This window comes from Diabrotica undecimpunctata, chromosome 3 (assembly GCF_040954645.1).
Source record: "Diabrotica undecimpunctata isolate CICGRU chromosome 3, icDiaUnde3, whole genome shotgun sequence".
NCBI lineage: Eukaryota > Metazoa > Arthropoda > Insecta > Coleoptera > Chrysomelidae > Diabrotica > Diabrotica undecimpunctata.
In genome coordinates, this window is record NC_092805.1 from 76,330,172 (window position 1) to 76,343,786 (window position 13,615).

The following is a 13,615-nucleotide window of genomic DNA, read 5'->3' on the forward strand; positions in this document are numbered from 1 at the left end:
AACATTGATATAAGAACACGAGTCTTGAGATGCTATGTATTTTCTACTCTTTTATATGGAGTCGAAGCCTGGAGCAACATTCAAACAATTCCAAACAATGCCTTCGAAATGTGGTGCTACCGCCGCATGCTCAGAATTTCCTATATCCATCATGTTACAAACAACATCGCTATCCAACGTATGAATAAAGGCCTGGAAATTATGCGTATCGTGAAAATCAGAAAGATGACATACTTAGGGCATGTGATGCGCAATGAGAAGTATCAAAAAATTCAACTAATTTTACAAGGCAAGATAGAAGGCAAAAGATCTTAAGGGCGCAGAAGGACATCGTGGTTGAAGAAAATCTGACAGTGGGCAGGAATGACTACCATACATCTATTTAGTGCAGCTGTCAACAAAGTTGTATGGACCAACGTGATTGCCAACATCCACAGAGGATAGGCACCAAAAGAAGAAGAAGTGGTGGTACGAGACATTGATACTGTAATGAATAAAGCTTTTTAAAAATTCTCTTGTCTGGTTTCCATTGTTCTGAATATTATTGCAATAGCATTATTTTGGCATTAAATATAGGTATACCAAATGCATATTTTTTTTTCATAATTTTACTTTCAAGTTAACTGATTTTATTTTTAATAAATAAAACTGTTAGGGATTAGTATCCTCATTAAGTTCTTTTAAAGTGATGTCAACTATAAACATTTTATTTGCACAGTACCTTCAACGACTGAAAGTAGATATGTAAAATGTCATATCATATAAAAGAGAACTAAAAATGTAAACGAAAAATGTCAAAATATATTGGGTGTTTCATTTATAAAAAAAATCATAAATTGGTATTATATTTCCTTAGTGATACCTCTTAAAAAAATTTCACGCCACTGAACCATTCCATAATATATCTATCAAACGTTCAAATAAGTTAATGGAAATTTTTCTTAAGAAAGAAGATCTATAAGCCTGTCGTTTTCGACCTTTTTTAATAGTCGCCCTGTATCTCGTTAATGTGGGGAGCTATTAATGATTTGATTAGACAATTGTTACTTTAACAAAAAAAAGTCATGATATATGAACTACTTTTTTCTAACTCCTCTAGTTTTTGTTCTACCCTGCAATATCCATACCAATTTGGGACACTCTGTACATAGGTCTCATTTACACGTATTATGTTGGTCTTTATTACATTTCTCCATTGATCTCTGCCAATTGTTTTACTACTACAGTTCCGATATCATCTGCCTATCTTTTCTGAAAAGTTCATTGCTGCAAGGTTTTATTTAATTGTATGTAATTTAATTTATATTATTATCATTTTGTGTAATTTAAAACCCATCATTTTTCTTAAATTCAAAAGTTCTACTTATGGGCATTTATGCATCATTTCTCGTTAATGGATCGTTCTGATTTGTTCCTGTACGGTCTTGTATTCATTCACATTTTTATTTTTGTATAATAATCTTTTTTTGCCTGTTAGTTGCAGTATCCCGTTTGTCTACCATGGACAGTTTTGCCGAATTTAGGTTTACTCAGGGACTCCTTAATTGGGATAATTAGTGTTTCTAAATACTTCCATTTTTCACTAGATTCTATATTTTGTAATGAGCAATTTTTTTGCTGAACTGTTCTTTTATTTTATAGTTGGTGTTTCTTTATCATTTAGTGCGTTATAAAAAATGAATCTTTTTTGTTGGGCTTTTATTTCCTTTAAACGGACTACAAATTTTATATTTGCTAGATTATGATATGATGTTACTCTGGTCTCATCTGGTCCTGGATATATTTTCGCCAATCTAATGAAATACGGTCTATCTTATTGGTAAGAATGTAGTCTATCTCGTTTCTGATAATATTCTCTTTTTTCTCGAAATAACCAATAACATCTTGGTATTTTTATGGCTATATCTATATTCTTGATACTATCCAGTGCTTTTTAAATATCATTATACAACTCCTTTATTTGACTTTCATCTTGTCTGCATTGGGGGGGTATACCTAAATAATATTAACAGTTACATATGTTGTTTAAGCTGATATTATTAGTAGTCAATCCGATATAGTACTAAAACTAATTAGAGTTTGACAGAAACTATTATCAACCACTATTGCTGCACTACTATAATGATTCATTCGTGTCTTCATTTTTTGATTAATCTTTGATTTCGATTTAGCCAGATCCAGACCATCTGGTCTCACCTAGTGCCATTATTTAAACATTCAGTCACCTCATCGGGTGCTTTGTAGATCTTCCCTGGTTTATATACAGGGTGTCCAGAAACTCTCCTGACAACTGAAGACCAAAGATTCCTCAGATAATTTTAAGACAATTTAACCCAATTCACCTAGACAAAGAAAATTTATATCCTTTGTATTTTACAATGCACTGATACTGTACAAGCACTTCTATACGGAGATTTTTCTGTTTGTGAAGAATTCGCTAGATGGTTACAAAATGAGAAAAATCAAAATAAAGAATTTTTTCAGATACATTTTGTTTTGCGACAAGGATGCATTCACAAAAAAAGAAATTTTTAATGTGCACAATGCACAATATTATTCGCCCGTTGGTGATAATCCTCACGTTGTTTAAGACTTTAAGCATCAGCATAGGTTTAGCATAAACGTCTGGATAGAAGTAGTTAACGATTATCTACTTGGGCCTGCTCGTTTAAATGCTGCTAATCACTTACATTTCCTGCAAAATTTTTAACCTAATTCATTGGATGATGTGCCTTTAAATATTTGGCAAAACTTATGGTTTCTACATGACGGCTGTCCGGCCCACTTTAGCAGGAATGAGACTTTCTGATAATGACTACGAAGACCACTGGACTGGAAAGACTGTCCAGTTGCTTGGCCAGTAAGGTCGCGTATTTTAATCCTTGCGATTATTGTGTTTATTCCATTCTGATACAAAATCGTGCACAACTCTGGCTAAGGATACAAGATGCTTGTAAAGAATTTAGAAATAACTTTGGAACTTTGGAATGCAAGAATTTGGCGTTCTCCAAGTAAAAGGGCAAATTTATGTATAGAGACTAATGGTCATCAACATCGAGCATCTTTTACAACTATCTACTTTTGATACTTGTTCTTTTGTGTTAGTTTTGTTTAGGTACTTATTAATTTAACTTTCATGACGGAGAAACGAAAAATCTTCAAATCGATTTTTCTATAAAACAGTGTATCCTATCGACTTAAAGTAGGTGTACCTTTTAGTACTAGAATACCTAAAAATTTATTAATCTAGTATCACAAATGCTTAAAAGGTTTTTTTTTTTTTTTTTTTTTTTTTTTTATTAACATTTAAGATTTTTACAATCTGTTTTGCAGTGAAAACAATAAGTAAAATTTTTTGTCTTTACATGACAGAGAGATGTAAGGTCCAGTGACCAAATCATCACGACACAAATTGGCTTTTTACCGGTAGGATGCGCACATACACTGATACGCGAGCACTAAAAGCGGCACTGATCACAATGGCTGGGTGCTGTTGAAGGCGTAACTCCCACTGCTGTAGGCTCTGTCAGGATAGGTGAGGTAGGTCCAAGGGGTCATGTCGCTTCAATCTCTTCGCTTGTTGGTTGTTGAGAAGATTGTGTGCCAGGGTATTAGGATGCACCCGCAACCTGTTTTGATATTGTTCAGAAGTTTTTTTGCACTCTTCAGAGACTGTTAGTACCTGAAGATCTCTATGTATTGCATCATTCTGGATATACCAAGGTGCATTAGCGATTGTTCTCAGAGTTTTGGATTGGAATCTTTGTATTATCATAATATTAGATTTGCTAGCTGAACCCCAGAGCTGTGAGCCATATGTCCAAATAGGTTTTATTATTGTATTGTATATCAGCAGCTTGTTGTCAATCGATAGGTGAGAGTTTTTTCCCAACATCCAGTAAAGTTTTCTGTATAAAATTCCCAATTGAAGCCTTTTCGTCCATATATGTTTGGTCCAAGTTAGACGTTTGTCAAGGTGAATACCTAAGTATTTTACGTCATGCTTTTGGGGCAAAGGATGTCCATTGAGGTTAACTTGTGGACATGTACCTCTTCTTAGAGTGAATGTAATTTGTGTAGATTTTGAGGGGTTTACTCTAATTCTCCAGAGTTTAAGCCATTCATTTGTTTTGTTCAGATGTAGTTGCAGTCTCTCTGATGCTATTGTTGGGTTGCTATGAGAGGACAAGAAAGCAGTATCATCTGCGAATGTTGCAAGCGTTAGATTATTGCTTATTGGCAAGTCAGCCGTATATATCAGGTACAGAATCGGTTCGAGCACACTACCCTGAGGTACACCAGATAGGATGGGGTAGAGTTTTGTATAGGCTTCACTATATTTTACCAGATATCTCCTTTCTGTAAGGTATGATTGAAGCAGTTTAAAGTAAGGGTAAGGTAAATTTTTCTTTAATTTGTACAGAAGTCCTGTATGCCACACCTTGTCAAAAGCTTGAGAGGCGTCTAAAAAGGCTGCAGTACAATATTGCTTGTTCTCGAGACTACTTCTTATTGTTGTGTATAGTCTGTGAACTTGTTCTATTGTACCATGTTGGTTACGAAAACCGAATTGATGGTCAGGTATGAGACACTTTTCGTCCAATATTGGTTTGATTTTTCGTAGTAGAAGTTTTTCGAAGACCTTAGAGATCACTGGGAGTAGACTAATCGGTCGGTATGAGTGGAAATCTTTTGGATCTTTACCAGGTTTTTGAATGAGTATAATCTGTGCCACTTTCCATTGCAGAGGGAAGTAATGCAGACTAAGCATAGCATTGAAGATCATAGTGATTATTCTGTAATAGTCATTGGTTAGTTCCTGGAGGATCTTACCCGTTATGAGGTCGAATCCCGGAGCCTTATTGGGTTGTATTTCATTCTTTATTATCTGTTATACTTCTTTAATATTAAACTTGGTGATTGGTAGATCCATTTGATATGGAGCCTCAAGAAAAGAATTAAATGGTTCTTCTTGTTCTAATGGCACTACTCTGTTAAATGGACTAAATACTGTAGAAAGATGTTCAGCGAATGTTTCAGATTTTTCTGTGTCTGTTCTTGCCCATTTACCTTTGACATTTTTTAGAGGAGGTATGGCGTCTTGTGGACCTTTTACCTTTCTCGTCGCCTTCCATAGAGAATAATTGGTGTCTTTGGACGGAGTCAAATTTTCTAAGTAAGTTTGGATCCCCCTGTTTTTCTCTTCTTTTAATAGATTTTTAAGTCTTCTGGTAATTCTGTTTAAATTTTGTTTGTCAATAGGAGCGTGTGTGTTTTGCCACTTTTTCCTAAGTTTTCTTTTCTCATCGATCAGGTTTTTTGCACTTTGCGAACAGTTTATGCTTTCCTTCCATGTTGTTTGTTCAGGAGTAGAAATCCAACCTGCCTTTTGTATCGAGGTAGTAAGTTGTTGTACCGCATTTTCAATTTGTAATTCTGTTTTAAGTGGCAAGTTCGTTGGTATTTGTTCTGCTAGTGCGCTTCGAAATATTTTCCAATTTGTTTGATTATTGGTTAGGACTGGAGGCTTATTTCTGAGTATGATTTTGGAGTCTAGGTCAATTAGAATGGGAGAATGATCTGAAGAGAGGTCCCAGCATGATTCTATTGCTAAATAGTTAAGAGAGATACCTTTAATCACACAGAAGTCTAAGAGATCTGGTGTTTTATTTGGATCTGTAGGCCAATAAGTTGGTTCTCCTGTAGATATGTGTTGTAGGTTGTTTCCTGTTATTGACTTCAGCAGTTGTCTACCCCTTGTAATTACCCTAGAGCCCCAGTGATGATGTTTACAGTTAAAGTCTCCTCCTGCTATAAATTTGTGTCCAAGAGAACTGAAATAGGTGCTAAAGTTGTTTTCGTTGATTGGTTGACCAGGAGGACAGTAGACCGCAGATAAGGTAAGGTTGCCTAGCCAGTCTTCGATGACAATGCTAGTTGATTGCAGGTACTTTTCACTGAGCTTATTTAACTCATGGTGTTTTATATTAGATTTGATAATAATAGCTGTGCCACCGTGTGCCTTGTCATTTGGATGTTTTGTGTAGTGGACAATGTACTTGGGAATTTTGATATAGTTTTTGTCTGTTAGATGAGCTTCTGATACAAGCATAACATCAATTTTCTTCTCGTCGAGGAAAATTTTTATTTCTTGGATGTGGTTCGTTAGACCATTTGAGTTCCAGACGGCTATTTTAAGTCTGTGTTGCATTAGTGCATTTTGGAAATCATAGTCATAAGAAGGTTAAGCATAGTGTCCATTCTCTTTACTAGTTTTGTCATCAGGTTTTCAAGGTTGGCAATTTCCGTTGAATGGTTTGAGCCGACATTGGTTTGTTGATTTGTGATTTCATCCGCTTGGCTATTTCCTGAAGTTTTTTGAGCGTAAGAAACACCAGGGGTTACTCTTTGACTATTGGTTTCATGGGTGTCTGTTCTGTGGGTCTCTTGATTCTTTCTGAGTTGGGGGAATTTTTCTTTTTGTATTTGTTTGTATACGCTGCAGCCCTTATAGTTGGCCGGATGGTTTCCCATACAAAGTACACATTTTACGTTATTGCTGCGTTCTTTTCGTGGACAGTGTAAAGTAAGATGATTACTTGCACACTTTACGCATCTTGGAGGCATATGGCAGAATTTTTGTGTGTGACCGTAGCGTTGACATTTGGTACATTGGGGGACCTGACGTTTGGGATATGGTGGTTCGAAGGACACAATCATGTTCTGGAGTGCTCTCACATCATATATGTCTTTATTATTTGGCTTAGTTTTTAATTCTATATAAAAGAGCGGAAGCGCTATTTTGGATCCATTCTTATATATATTAGCTATGTTGGTTACTTCGTGTCCCATTAATCCTAGCTCATGGACTAAAGCGTCTTTATCTGCTGTCTGATGCATATTACGAAGCACAACTCGGAATGTTCTTTCTTCCTTTGTTTGGTAGGTGTAATAATGTGTATTTTTCTCATTGAGTGCTTTGGTTATGTTTCGGTAATATTCAGAAGTTGAGGGCTGGATCTTTACTTGGTTGTTATAGAGACATTTGATGGAATATCCCAGAGGGGATATTGTTTCTAACAATTGTCGAAGAGGTTGTATATCACCTACATCTGAAACGAATATGGGTGGGGGTTGAATACTTTCTTTAACTGCATCAGTTCTGGTTTGGTTGGTCTCATCAGGTACTTCATCTAAGCTAGCAAATCTATTAGACGTTGGTGTGGGTGCTTTGAGCCAGTAATCGCTCATTATTGTTTGTTTTAGTTGTTTATCACCTCCAGGGCTGTCATTTCTTGCTCGTTTGTGGGCTTGAACAGTTTTCCATTCTTGATCTCTGTTTTCTTGGCTATCTTGTGGATTAGCGATGTATATTTGTGACGGTAGATAAGAAGAAGAAGAAGCATGATTAGAAAGAAAAGAGTTACCTGGTTGTTCATGTTGATTCTCAGTTGACTCTGTCTCTTGGAGTACTATATTGGTTGAGCAATTTTCATTCCTTTGTTGTTCGCTAGACAACAAGGTTCTGTTGCTCGATGGTTGTTGCATGGTAGTTATTTGCAGATTAGCAATGTGTTTTTCTGAAGTTGAACTTCTCGGCGGAGATCTGCTCACTTTGTTTGAATTTAAGAACGGATTGTCTATGTCCATCCTGTATCACGATTAAAAGGTAAAGACAAAAAAGTTATGCGTTAAAATAACTGTTGATCTACCCAAAACGGACGCCTATGACCGGTACTAGAAATTCGCATTGATAAAATCGATTAAACTCCGGATGACAAATAATCTTACCGGTTTTCGTTTTTATAACTACATATAAGCATTATGGAGGTATTAAAAAAAATTAATTACTGGGCGTCATCTTCAAAAAGCTCTAGCTCCCTTATGAAGCAATTTCGGACTAGGGGAATTGGGTTAAATTGTCATAAAATTGTCCGGTCTTCGTTTGTCACGAGAGTTTCTGGACACCCTGTATAGATATTACATTCCAAGTACCCATCCGTCCGTAATGCGTTTATATTCTTGAGCATGTAACGGGTATTTTGCGTAGTACCGATCTGGGGGGTTACAATGAGAATTGTTTCCCCCACTGAATATGTGTGTTAGATATGTATGATCAGTAGATTCTAAATATTTAAAGTAATATCTATATAAAGTTCTTTGATGTACTGGTTTCTCCTTGCCTTCTACATCTTCATACCGATAACCATATATTTTTAGTTCATCCTCCTTCAAGGTTGATTTCTCAACCCCAGGGAAAAACAGTGACATACCAACTCATCCCACCGAAGCCGTTTATAGAGAAAATAGGAAATTGCTTATACTGGCAATCACTCGGTCTTTCCATATTTCCGTATCTCTCTAAAAGCTTAAGAAGAAAATATTAATACTCTTAGGTATTTATCGATAGTGCTTATTTTGTTGACTATAAGTATTCATGTATTTCTTCTTTTATCCATATTTAAACCGCTCATCTTCCTCTTTTATATTCACACGGTCGTTAAGTGCCCAGACTGTTTAACTAAAATAAAAACGGTTATGGGTTGGGTTACGTTTAGGTTTATTATGAGTTGGCCCTTCCACTAGACCTAGGAGGTCTATTATGACTCATGCCTAATTTAAAGTTGTTCTTTCAACTTCTTTCAACCCAACCTTGTCTATGGTGTCACATTGCCACACTAGTGCCACAGTGTCCTATTAGGAGGGCTACGATATTTCGCAGCTCATTCCTATTTATATCTAGTAGATCTTTGGACGCTTCATGTATAAACGCCTTAAAATGTTTAAAACCCACTTATTCGTACTAGTGGTTACGTTTCATCCGTTTCACGCACTCCGATATTTTTCTTTTGGCTTTGCGTCTTGTTATGCAAATGAAAGGTTCTGGACCTATGAACGTGTATAAAGACGGTTGGTAATAAAACGGTTGTAATACACTGGTTAGATGAAGTTGGCTTAATAATTTAAGATTGTAGATCATTACTGAGCAATAATGTTTTAGATTAGATTCCTTTTTTATATGAAGAATAATTATATTTTTACGAATTTTATGTATAGCATTTTTTCGTTCGATAAACAATGGAGTAAGATTTATACTTGACTTATATTTGTTCTGTTTATGTTATTCCCCAATTGATTTTCAGGAGAGACCGTTTTTTAATCTTTCATCTTAAACTCTGTGTTAGTTCAATCGTCAGAGATTTGATCTCTAAAAACGAGACAAACAAGCTGAATTTTGCTGCGTAATGTCAAGTTTGGTACTCCAAAAAAGATGCAAAAGAGATTGGTACTCCTACCCTCGGATTTTCCTTAAAATCCACCTTGTAGGGAGGAGGGGAGAAAAATCGATGTACCAAGAATATGAAAGCCGTAGAAAAAAAATGTTTTAAACAAGAACTGTAGCTGAGATAATTTTAAACAAAAATGTTTCTAAGCACTCTTTCTGTAGAGTCAACTATTCTCTGAGAAAAAGCGCTTTTTGAGCTTTTGAAGAGATTTTGAACGTCAACACGCGCACAAAACCAATTTTTTAAATAAAATTTTATATTAACTTGACGGTAAAAATTCGATATCTCTTGCAGAGTGCGGCTTCCGTATCCAATTTTTGCATTTTGCTAATTCTGTAAGGGTTGTGAAATAAATAAATCTTAAGCGATGTTTGCCATTTTTTCTCGATTTACAATAAGATAAATAAAATTTATCACTTTCACGGATCAATCGTTGTGGAACTTCTATTATTAGAGCCTAGTCTTCAAAAACTTATAACATGAAATTTAGATCGCCAGTCGCTTTAAGTTTTGTTTCTGAGACAATGGTTTATTCTAGAGAAAAAGTACTAATAAACATTTTTGTTCAAAATTATCGACATTTCTTATTTAAAATATTAAAATATTTTTTTACGGCGTAAAGACTCCTGGTAAATCGATGTTTTCTCCTCTATAGCTAGGTTTTAGAGTAAGCCCGGCGGTAGGAGTGGCAAACTTTTTGCATCTTTTTTTGGGGTTCCAACATTCATATTCTTAGCAAAATTTACTTGTTCGAATGATAAGGTTCACTGACATTTTCGTCTTTAACGACTGGAGTATTTATGTTACTTAGTTGAACGATTCATTTTTATTAAAAAGTAATATTTATTTGTTTTTTATTACAGTACAAATTGTACAAGTTCGTCGGTAAGTAGGGAATAAGCTAAGGGTGTAATAATATTAACTTTTTCTCTTACCTTTTTATTTATCTTTTTATTTATATACTGTTAAAATGCGGGAACTTTTAAATACATTCAGGTAGGTATGCACCAATTAGTGTTTACTCCAAAATTAGTTAACAAATCAGTCAACTTTTCTCCATTACAGTATGCATCGGTTGATGCTTACTGTCAAAAGAATTTCAGTTGATATGGTTTTCGCGTTTCGTTTATTTTTTTGCTTTAAAATTTTGTTTTTACCTACAAAAATCGAATTGGGTGTTTCTTCAGAGTTCAGTTTACGACTGGTACAGCATTTCAACCAAATGCTCTGCATTAGGGTGAGTATTTATACTTGAAGCCTACAAGGCGCAATTCTTTCGTTTCAATAAACACGAAAAAAAAAGTCAAATAAATGCTGGTTATCGGTCACATTCTCACACAAGCTGTGCTTCAGACAAATGGCCCATACTAGCCTTCGGGTAGGTCAAAAGACTAAATCGCGAAACCTGAGCATCGAGGTCACGTACGACAAACGTGAGCTCGATGGCCAGACCCTTCGGTTGCTCAGTCGGCGAGGAGAATAAAATTTATTTTGCCAATTCGGTGGCTTAGTGACCGAGCACACACACATTTCGGATAAGGAGACACCGACTTAAGTCTGTGACTCGCTGTCCGGAACACACACTTTTTGAGGACACAAGTTCCAAGTCAAGTATTCAATTAACTTCAGTAATTTATAGGGAAAAAAGGTCTTAAAGCTACCTTTAAAATCAGGTGACTTAATGACACAAAGTAAAACAGAGGATGTCCTATTACCCAGGGCATCCAAAGTAACGTTCAGTACAAAGCCTCCTTATTCATTATATCCTGCGATGAGGTTGGGGTGGTGGCATAGCTGGGGGGTCAGATAGGTACCACTCCATTAGGGAGTGTAACCAGTTTGATCTTCGGACATGTGGGTCCTACTGCTTTATTGGAACACACATGTCTCTCGGAGCTGGGTTGTACGTGTGTGTGTTTGTGTGTGTTGCTCTTTTTTGAGTAAAAAATCGTTTTTCCTGACTAAATGTATATCTATAATCAACAAAAAATTTAAAAAAAATCTATGTCAGGTGAAACTGTTTATATAGAAAAAAAATTCATATTTATCAGACCTTTACATCATGTAATTAGGAAAAATTATGTCCCTATGAAAATCTATTAAACAGTTATTGTTTTTATTCAAACAGAAGTTTAAATTACCTTTTAAACACTGGATGAACGAAAATGATTTGCAACTGTCTTTTGCATCTTTGACGTGTTTCATTATAAACGGGTCGATGATCAAATCCATCTTGGTGGGCATCTTTAGGTGATATAAAAGAAGTAGACACAGATTTTTTTCTTTTTTTATTGAATACCCTTCTTAAGATCGCTTGGTCATCTTGTTTTATTTGAGTTTAAAGATACTTATTGCCTTCACAAGTTTTTGTAACTTTCTTGAAAACGTTCGGGAGTTTATTATGGTCATATCAATCAAATCGTAAAAAATCTGTAAATACCATTTATGGATTTTGCTTTTTTAATTTGATTTCCTAAAGCGCAATTTGATTTGATATCTCTCTATCAACCCATCTAGGAAATCGAAGCCTCCTATGTGTCTATTATACTTTTTCACTAAATTAGGGCACTCTATTTCAATTGGTTTCTTTTCTTCTCAGTTAAAGCGATTCACCTGCGCTAAAGGTAATTTTTATTTGAAGTAAGATACAAGCGTCACTATTTTATAGTTTTTCAACATTTCTGATGGAATTTCTACCTTATCAATATCGGCCACATATTCTTGAGAAACGCATCAATCGCTCTTCATCATAGGCAGTTTACAGAATTAAATGTTGTACAAGATAAGTAACAAGAGGAATTAAGATATAGTAACTGTCCAAAAAAATTTAAAATCCAAAGTACGTAATCTGATTCTGCATAATTCAACAAATAGTTTGTGTCCTATTTTTGAGATTTAGCAGGATGATTTTATTTTAAATACTGTCTATCTTTAGTTGAAAATAACTATTTATAAACATAAAGGTACACTTGTGATGAAACAGATTGTAATCTTTCATTAAACACATCGATAATTTGTCGTAATGTGTGTAATCTGTCATTATCAGTGTGATATCTTGGTTTTATTTCTGAATTTTTATTAAAATGCAGGTAACTTCAGATATTTACAAACGTATTGTAACTTATAACATTACTTATTTTCAACTTAATTAATTTATTATGAATATAAAAAAGTTAATATACGAAATAAACGAAAAGACATGGATTTCTAAAAAATAAAATAAACAAAGAAAATAAATATAGAAGAACAATAAAAAGCACATGGAAAGATTAGAACAGATAAAACCGATCGAGGAAAAAAAGTGTGTAACGGGATTTAATTAAACATAAGATCTAAGTAATTCAGTTTAAAATTTAAAATCCTTTTAATAACAACTACACTATTATTGCTAAACGCAATTGTGTATTTACGACATTGAAAATATCGTTGTAACGAGGACGCACGCTGACCTAGTGAAATTTGCAATGTAATCAAAAGCTGTTCGGCAGTTTTTCTGGATGTTGCTGAGGCTGTTGATAAAGTCTGGCATGAATACAAACTGGACTTACTTTTGCTTAAAGAACATAGTCAATTACTAAAACCGTATATAAGTGAAATATTCTTTAGAATAAAATATAAAGGCTGTTACTCTAACTTAAGAACACTAAGTGCTGGAGTATCCCAAGGTAGTGTTTTATTTCCATTGCTGTATCTGCTGTAGACCTACAATATACCAATATAAAATAAATAAAATAAAACACAAATAGTATTAAATGACACTACTATAACATATGCCAATACAGCAAAATATCTGGGCATGAATCGAAATGTCAGGCTAAAATGGAAAAACACATTCAAAAGAAAAAAATAGAATTGAACATCAAATACAGAAAACTGTACCGGCTCTGCGGAAACAAATCTGAGCTATCAATACATATACATATACATACAATACGCTCATGATATATAAAAAAGTAGTGAAGCCGGTAGGGAACTGAAGCACATTGTAAATGTTTCCTGGTACATAAGAAGTAGGAACCTACACAGAGACCTAGATGTGGAAATGGTACGCAGATATTAAAGTATTTGCAAAAGAAAATGAAAACAAAATTTATAACCATGCAAACGTAGAGGCTATTCTACTCATGGATTAGTCTTCACTAGTCTTCTTACTATTCTAGTTTCTATTTCTGTTCTATTTAGAAACTAGAATACTAGTTTCGAGTTAGTGTAAAATATTTTTAGTGCAAATAGTTTATCCCTAAAAGTTATGTGCGTTTTAAGTGCTATGTTTAAGCCGTTTAAAACAAGTGAGTAATACCATTTGGGAGAACTTAGCAAACATTCGT